A 9,343-nucleotide genomic window follows, 5' to 3' on the forward strand; every position below is an offset into this window, starting at 1 on the left:
GTTGGAAATACGCACCCTAACAATTTTTGGCTCCTAATTTGCACGCGAAGCGATTTTATTTGTGTGACACACTACTGCCTTTTTCGTTGGCTTCGTTTCACTCATCAAGTGCTACTATCACGGCTGATTGTCATGGACCATTTTAAATGTGACTGGAACGGAACAGTTCAGAATCCTGCGGATTTCGTTCTCCTGAAAGATTGCAGTCTTGTTCGTATCAGTGTTGAGGAAAAGCCCCGATGGAATTGTGAAATAATTTCTAGTGAATACGCTCTTTGGGAGAACGATATCAGTCCAGATAATCGGTCTGCCACACAAAAACTTCTTTTCACCTTGCGCATGACATCAGTGTCATAATGGACACTGGAAACAGCCAACACGTCGTCTTATAGTGACCTACCAGCACCGAGACATTTGTTTTTCCGCTTGAACTATATTTGACGCCTTTTTTCTCCAAGGATATGCTTGAATGTATTACGTGCTACTGAATTAGAATAGACCTAACACAGAAAATGTATGAAGATCACTCAAAGCGGCAGCACAGAGCAGCCTTCGTAATGCAGAGGCTTCCATGAGACCGTTTCATTGCTGCGGTTTTATACACATTCAAAACAGTGAAAACATTTTTTTAAGCATGGGCATGGTGAAAGTATACACCATGCCCGCCGTTGATTTTATTTTAATGGATTCATTCCAAATTGAATTATAGGGCAATAATCATTCTTCGAATAGTCACCCGAATAGTCACTCATTGCGAAACTTTCAATAAACAATGTGTAGATTACCTATAGTGTGCCTCTAGGTTATCTAAACTGTTTGCGAGGGACGCTATCAGGGGGCCGCTGATGAGTCCAGTCGTATAGGGCCTCTAGCTTCGCATCTGCGCTTCCAGTGAATTCTTCAACCGCATCTAGGGCTTCGCTTCTACCGTTGTTTGGAGCTTCATGAGCGAGTCACGACTTTCTTGATGTAGGGCCAGTCACAACCGAGGCAGCGATTGCTTTTATAAAATAAAAAAATTTAATTCACACAGATGCCGCGCACTGGTTGTGTCGCTCTTAAGTTCATTAAATTTTGAAAAGCGGCGGCGACTTCCTGGTTTATATACTTCTTTTGCTCTTTAACGGACATCTGCCCCTCCGGTTTCGAGAACCGGAAATTCAAGCGAAGCAAAAATAATATTGCTTGTTATTTCTTTTTATTTCTGTCTAATGCCGCTTGCAATATTCCTTGCCGTCATGTTAATAGTTTCACGTTAAAAGTAGTACTGAACCGGGTTCGCAAAGCTACAGGTGACAACTGAGACAAAAGCGAACTGAATGTTTCGTTGACGTACTATCAGCAATGAATGAAACGCGAACAAGAAAACTGAGGTGACATCTCAAAGACGCCGTAATATTAGCTCCTGGAATGGAAATGCTAGTGCGATTGAATAACACTCCTGAAGAAGAGTCTTCGCGCCTTCCAAGTCAAAAGAACCCGAGCAAGTATTGAGCTTCCCCGGGATAAAATATTCTTATTTTGCGTTTCGTGGCTCAGCTGTCTTGTTCGCGTTTCATTCCTTGCTTATAGTACATGCAAGCAGAAATAAAATGTGTGTGTTTATATTTATTCACCATTACTTCGTGTGCGCAAATGACTGAGCAAACATACAGATGAAAACGGGGACGAATAGGCTGGTAGCACCACCAGAAAGGGCACTGTGCTTTGCTATTCCAAAAAGGATAGGGGGTACAGAAAGAATAATAAGACAAGCGAAGGGTGTATAATAATGAAACAAAACAATCTGTATGCTCTACAAAACATCATTGTAACCACGAAGAAAAAACAAAGCAAGGTTAAAAATAGCAGCACGTCTCTACTGTAAAGTTCTAACCCAGCTCTACTGTAGCACCATGTTTTTTAGCCACACAGCTATTAAATCAACCAACAGATTTTTTTTTGTCATAGAAAAAGATGTAATCATAATCATGTCTTTATTTTGTCACATAAGCAAGTACATTTTACGGGCATGCCAAAGCCAAACAAGGGTTTGATAATTTGAGTTTGAAAACGTTGCAGGAACATATTTAGCGGCCCTTCGAACATTTGACTCAGTGCTGATAATTGCTGACTATGGAGGTTATGATGTTTCCGAAACATGGAAGAAAATTACAACGCCGCTTCACTCAAATGTGTGCTTAAGTGCATTGGCTGTACTGTTTCGAGGGCTCATATGTGATTCGAAGTTCTCTAATTGCTGTTAAAAAGCACTGGAATTCGGTTGCTTTTTCTACCGCCACCGTAAAACGTGCTCCCACTGACTGTCACTTTTTTTTTACTTTTTAGTGCTTTTAAAAGGATGGAAACAATACGACTTTGACCACACTCACTAGAAAGAAGCACGAGTCCTAAAGGTACCGGTGGAAGATCTTTTCGCGACACTCAGTCTCTTGACTACAGTGTCAGAATATATTGGACAAATTCCCCAATGCCCGGTCTCAGGATATCTTCAACATCGTCATTATCCTAACTGCGTCCATTGCAAGACAGATGACTATCCCATCGGTCTCTCCTAACCCTTTCCTGCGCCATCTGTGGCCACCTTATTACGGCAGACATTCTTAATCACACCTGTACCGCCTGATTTTCTGAAGCTTCCTGCTACGCTTGCCTTCTCTTGGAATCCCCTTCGTTACCCTTAAGGACCAGCGGTTATCTTGCCTTCACATCACATGCCCTGCCTATATCAATTTCTTCATCTTGATTTCAACCAGGATGTCATTAACCCGTGTTTGTTCCCTGACCCACTCTCTCTTTGCCAATCTCTTAACGTTACACCTATCATTTTGCTTTCTATAGCTCGCTGCATTGTCCCAAATTTAAGTTCAACCCTTTTTGTTAGCCTCCACGGTTCTGACCGATAAATGAGTGCCGGGATGATGCAGCTGTTGTATAGTTTCCGCTTGAGAAATACTGGTAAACTGTCAATCATAATATTTATTTATTTATTTATTTATTTATTTATTTTTTTATTTATTTATTTATTTATTTATTTATTTATTTATTTATTTATTTATTTATTTATTTATACATACTGCAGCCCTATTGGGCTATTGCACGGGTAGGTGTGAACAACAATGTAGGAAAACATGGAGCACAACAATGGCAAACATCCGAAACAGTACGAGTGAAAACAAGAAAAACGAAATATGAGGTAATCTGCCAAATACATTCATTTAATTCTTATTCGCCTGATTATTTCGCCTCTTGTTCCGGACCTGCGGTCACTGGCGGACCTAAGCAGGGGTGGTATTCTGCCGGTGTCGCCTTTTGCGACATGTCGCATTAGGGCGGGGCCTAAAAAAGTGCGTACAGTTGCTCGAGGAAACGGAAAACGCCCCTGGCACTTTCGTCTGCGGTGCTTTCATTCACTCCGAGAAGCGACAATTTACCACTGCTGATTCACTAGCAGCAGTAGTTTCGTATCTTTTATAGCAAGAATATCTGCCATCACGTGACGTCTAATGTTCAAAAAAACATTTGCAAATTTAATATAAACTCGCTTTACATCATTTAAGTCTATAAAACACCGCGAAAAAGCTCCAAATCTAATTTTGTTTCGTTCCGGATGGTTGTGCTAGGTTTCGGCTCCGTTTCGGGCAGTTGCAGACGGTAGCAGTGTAGCTGGAGGTCCCATTAGGCTTGCGCGCTCCAGAATCAAGAGCGTATCAAAAACTGGGCTGAATTGCAGCTTAAACTTTATCGTCGAAGCAAGGTAAGTCATAGCGAAAAGCAACAACACCAGTAGTTGCCAGTAAACATGCCGACCGGAATCGCAAGGACTGTTGAATTGGCTGAAGCAGGCGGCTCTCGCTTGGAAGGACGCCGCCATGTTTTCACGCTAAGGGCGCAAAAGCCGCAGCTGCCGATTGCGCTCGTACGCTAACGGTAGCCCGTCGCCCGCGCGAATCGCTTCAGCGCATTCCGTTGTTCGACTAAACGTAGTAAATTGGGGCGACGTCACGATGACGTAGCAGGAAGGCGGATCCGTGTCGTCACGCCGCCGTCACCGCGGCTCGAGCCAATCAGTGAAGAGCGAATGCGACATGTCGCAAAAAACGACACCGGGAGAATACCACCCCAGATGTATCTCCTTTCAATTTCTAACGTTTCGCTGCCTATCGTTAACTGATGTTTCTTTACGAGGCTCAGGATGATATACTTGGGTGTTAGTCTCTTACATGAAATGGTGTTGCGGCCATGGTAACAGAGTTCATGGAAGCAGATCGAAATTCAAGTAGATAAGTAGGAAGCAACATCAGTGCGCTTGCGTAATGTACAAAAGACCACTTGGAAATGCTTTAAATTTACCTCATAACTTTTTCTAAGTCGCATACTCGTTGATTTGAGATGAAAATTTGAGTTCAAAGTTCGCAATGTGGATTAAAGGAATGAGAAAGCAGCTAGCTAATGTACGTGCATGCGAGGCGATCAAGAAAGCATGATTGCTACTCCGAATGACGAGTGGTACAACTGACGGCTTCTTATTTCTCCTTATTTTACAAGAAATGAAGATAATAAATGGTTGGCGCGAGACTGAGTGTTGCGACTATACAAACTCCTTGACAGATGAGCACTACTACTGGCGGAGCTTATTTCTGCTCACGTGTTAGATGTAGTGCCGCATACTACACCTTGCAGGCATGGAAGGCACTTAACTTCTTCCTTTTAACATTCTCTTGTCGGCAGAGTTTTGTCCTTCCTTCAGACCAACCACGAACGGACACCTCACTTGTGCAATAATTCACCTCCCAAATTACCTGAATGAAAATAAATAGTATCCATCTCTTTGTAAGAGTACACTGTAAGCATGGCCACCTGGACTGGACTCTGCATACATGCACAGGTAGGAGACATAGGTTATATATCTTATCCAGGTGAAGGTTCCTCAACACAAGGTTGAAGTCACCTTTCGAGCATACGGCAAATTCATACTGGAGCCCATCGCTCCCTTCTTTTAGTTACAGCTCAAACGCTTTCCACTACGTCACAAGCCATCAAGTAATAAGGGTCTCTAACATTATTTTCATTGTATACGTAGGGTTCATGCAAGTTTAGCTTTTTTTCTCAAATTAATCGATCATAGTACTACATCTTAAATTATCTTACAAAAAACGCACTAAAGAGGGGCACGGGATGGAGGGGAGTTGGCTGTGGCTCTTTCAATGTTCTTAAAGGTAGCGTCCGAGTAACGTAAAGTCCAAGTAAGAAAACGGAGAGCGAGGGACAAGCACTGCCAGAATGTATGGAACTCTACAAAAGAGTACCGGGCTCACCTAAGGTCCTGAATTCTTCTGTACTCCTTCACTTTAAATACGCAGGAAATGGCAAATAAAAGATTATTGAGCATGTCACTCCTGATCACGTCCCCTGCTCATATTCAAAGCTCCCTCCAAAAAAAAACCTGCCCCGGTGGTGCCATCTGTGGAGATCTTTCAAAGAATTGTGCATGCGAGGGAAAGGCCTCGCTTTCATAACGGTGGCACCATCTCTGAAAGAGCGCGCGAAACGGTGTTTCCCTTCTCGGGGCCTCAGAGATTTGTCTTTAGTAAATAGACTTGAGTCTACGATTGCGCCCGCGACTTTTCAGATTGTCTTTCGAGGATTCTAGCGCGTTTTTAACTATGTAAGGGAGGTCCGCAACATTTGATGCAGGACTCAATGGCAGGACCATTTAGTGCCTAGACAGAAAATAGTCCATTTTCCAAAACAAGAGATAAAGATGGCCGTCGCGAAGTTCCACGGCCCGCTTTAGATGGGCGGTCCGCTGCTGTCGCTTTTTTCTGCGACGCCATGGGATGTTTTATTAAAGGGCACTGGAGCTGAGTTTTCGTTACGGAAACAACTTCGGAGGATAAGGAAAATGACAAATTCAGCATAAATGTTCTTTATAGTAGAATAAGACTGAAATTCTGCGACTGAGGAATTGTGCGGCGCACATGAATTCGCAAAGTATTTGAGCTAATTATGGGAGATAAGGGGCTGAAATATACACACGCACAAATTTTCTTTCCTCAATATTAGAATATAATGCGTGTCTGACAGGGATAAGAGCGGCAGCGTTGGTTGTTTTGCTAGTTGAATCGGCAAACGAAACTTTTAATGCTGGTATAACTTTGCATGTGGAAAGCAGAAACGCACCTCTAAATTTGCAGAAGGGCAGTAACACAATCTGCACAAGGGCGGTGCATATTGCTTTTGGCATTATTATATTTAATTTCAAGCGTGCACGGAGGCAACTTTTGTGGACAGACAATATTCTTTCATCGTCCAGAACCTAGAGCCCTCCACAAAAGCGAGAAATTACGCTAAAAACAGTTCAGCGAGTGAAGGAAAGAGAAATTTTATGTGTTTAATTAAGAGGCGAATAAACGTGTTCATTATAGAGCAACTCGAGTTGAAGAAATATTAAAATAAATAAATTTATAAGGCACCCGCATGAGATGATAAGAGCTGGCGACCACTGGTGTTTTTTATGTCCAACTTTCTCGGACGAAAAATTTGTAAACTGGAAAATTGTAAGATACCGTTATGAAAATATTGTTACGGTATTACCGTTACGGTAATGAAGGTAATGGTTCATTCTTTTGATACGTAGCAAAATCTTTCGTGTAAAGTGTTTCCTTCCATCTCAAAGAGCAATTAAGACTGGCATAGAAAACCAATGGGGAACGCTTTTGACGATAGCAAAAACGTTAATACAAAAAAAATTCAAGACCACCGCTCATAAACTGCGCTCATAAGCGTTTTCCCGGTTGATTGTGTCCAGAATTGTTGGTTATGAGAGTGACCCAGTGGATTCAATGGAAGAGGGCGTAATTGACCGTCGCCAAGAGTAAGGGGCGGTAGAACGAGCTCAGAAAACCTGCCGGAATAGCATCAGCGCGGCTGCACGGTACAAGATATAAATAACTGAAGGTCACCGGGTGACGACGCTGTCCCGCGATGTACAAGTCTGCTTCGCCCTTGTGTAGAGTGCTCGAGCAGTGAGCATTGGAGAAAAAAAAAACTGAATTTATACAGCAGCCTACGTATCTCAGCTAAACTTCACGTACCAGTCATTCTGCTTTGCTCTATTTCCAACCAACCGCCGTGTCTATAGGATCAAGCGGATGCGGTGAGGTGCCGCTTTGTTTGCATGCAGGCAAGTGCACTGCTCGAGCGCTCTACAAAGGGGTGACGTACACTGTATTTGTTTGATGGCACTGGTGACGTTATTCAGGAAAGGCTAGGGCACCGGGCCAGGAGTTTGTTTATAGGTAATTTTAAACCCAGAGTAACAGCTTGGGATTGTTGATTTTTCATTCTCAAGTTAACAGCGCAAAACGTGGACGCGAGACGAAGACACAACAAGATCTAGCTTTCAGTAACGTTTAGTTGAAAGTTAGAGAGGCTTCTTGTACCTTCTGCATGAAGGAAAATCACGTGACACAGACACGTCACGGCAAAGCATGTGACGTGACACGGGAAGTCTTATACAATCATAATCGTCAAACAATGATTAACGGGTTAAGTTCTTTTTTTGTCAGCGATGCAGGCGTCGGTCTAACGCAGTGCTCCCGCAACCTAGCTCTTTCGACTGCCTCGATGATTTCATACCCAAATTACCCACTGTGTCTGTCAAATACTCGGCAACATCTTAATTACAGCGTACAACTTTTACAGGGGTAATTTCTACAGTGAACTCCTCGATTTCTGTAAGCTTGATCAACTTTATCTTTGTGTTCTTTCACCCTTTCATTAGTGCGCCTACTTGCCTGTCCAACGTGCTCTTTTCCAGAGGTGTAAGTATTCAACGGTTCCACGTATTCTACAAAACAACTCTGGAGATTTACTGTGCACCCCTGTTTCTTTCTCGACGGGTTGCCGTTCACACGTCGACTGAGGCATTTCAATTCGTCTGGGTCTGTGATATTACCGAGGTAGCCGAAATTGCCAGGCTGCATGAAGAGTGCGGTAGCCCGCCGTCCATATCAGTAACAAAGAAAGAACTTGTTAAACTTGTTATGACTTTCATCATTAAGATTTCCCGCGTCACGTCGCATGTTTTGTCTTGACGTATCTGTGATGTGTGCGTTGTCTTCGTGCAGAAGGTATAATAACCCTCTTTGTGTTCCAAATAAACGTTGCTGAAAGCCAGCGATCATTGTGTCTTTCCCTAGTGTTCCTGTATACGTTCTGCGCTGTTAAATTCGGAATTTTAAAGCGTAACTATCGTCGGCAGGTTTTTCCGATTTCTTGAGTACTTCGCTCTCGCAGTGAGCTTTAATCACGGACCAAGCGTGCATGTAACAATGGGAATCACAGTCACGTAACCGCACTCTAGATTTACCTTCAAAGTGTCACTGACACTTTTGCCAGCTGGCCAGTCAGTAAACTTAGTTGATTAGAAGAAGGTCACTGAAGTGGGAAGAAATTTTGGCATTACAACATCTGTTTGGCACACCTGGGGCCTTCTTTATATTTACATACCTTCAGTTCGCGCCCATATGCCGAGCTGCGAAATAAAAAAAAACACAAATTGAAGTTCGAATTTATTCCGGGGTAAAACCACACAAGAGCAACGGTCGGAGTTTAGGTGAAAAGCTGGGGAAGCTTGACAAGATCAGCGTCTCGTTCGTTCATTTGTGCAACGATAGGTACTAAAGCATGAGTTACAGGTTTTGAGAAAATCGGAAACCACAAATGCAAGCATGTAGCTCAGTTAGTACAGTGACAGAGGAGCATCAAAGAAAGAAAACATCAAAGAAAGGTCTCAGTCGAATTTTTCACACTAGACATCGAGTACTTGTTTAGCAGTCATTTGGGTACTTTGCCATGGAAGCTTGATCATCTGAAGGCTGTGTGATTTGTACAATTTCGCTGTTTCGTCAAATGGTGAAAATGTTCTCCTGTTTTCTTTTTTTTTTCATTTAATTACCCGTGTAAACCACTTATGGTGCTCCACCAACTGAGCTGTGGCGGTGGCTATTTAAGGTCATACTTTTTCGATCGTATTTGCGTTGCGTGTAACCTAACCTTGAATGTGTTCACGAGCAATGTGCGTAAATCGTGGCCACCCATCTATGCGCCCCACTCTCGCCGCCACCGGGATTGCTCCTTTATATGGGTGGACCTTTGCCCCAGGAGCAGTTTTGCATCTCTAGAATTAGCTCCATTAGCATCTGCGCTCCCTGACGAAGATGTCTAGATTACGCAGGCTGAGCTCGCGGCACAGTTCCGTGAACATCAGCGGGCGCATAAAACTTTTGCCCCGAAATATGCCAAACGGACACCGCTACATCGTCTCACAGATTCAGCG

Source organism: Amblyomma mixtum, chromosome 6 (genome assembly GCF_055824585.1).
Source record: "Amblyomma mixtum isolate Tamu chromosome 6, ASM5582458v1, whole genome shotgun sequence".
Classification (NCBI taxonomy): Eukaryota; Metazoa; Arthropoda; class Arachnida; order Ixodida; family Ixodidae; genus Amblyomma; species Amblyomma mixtum.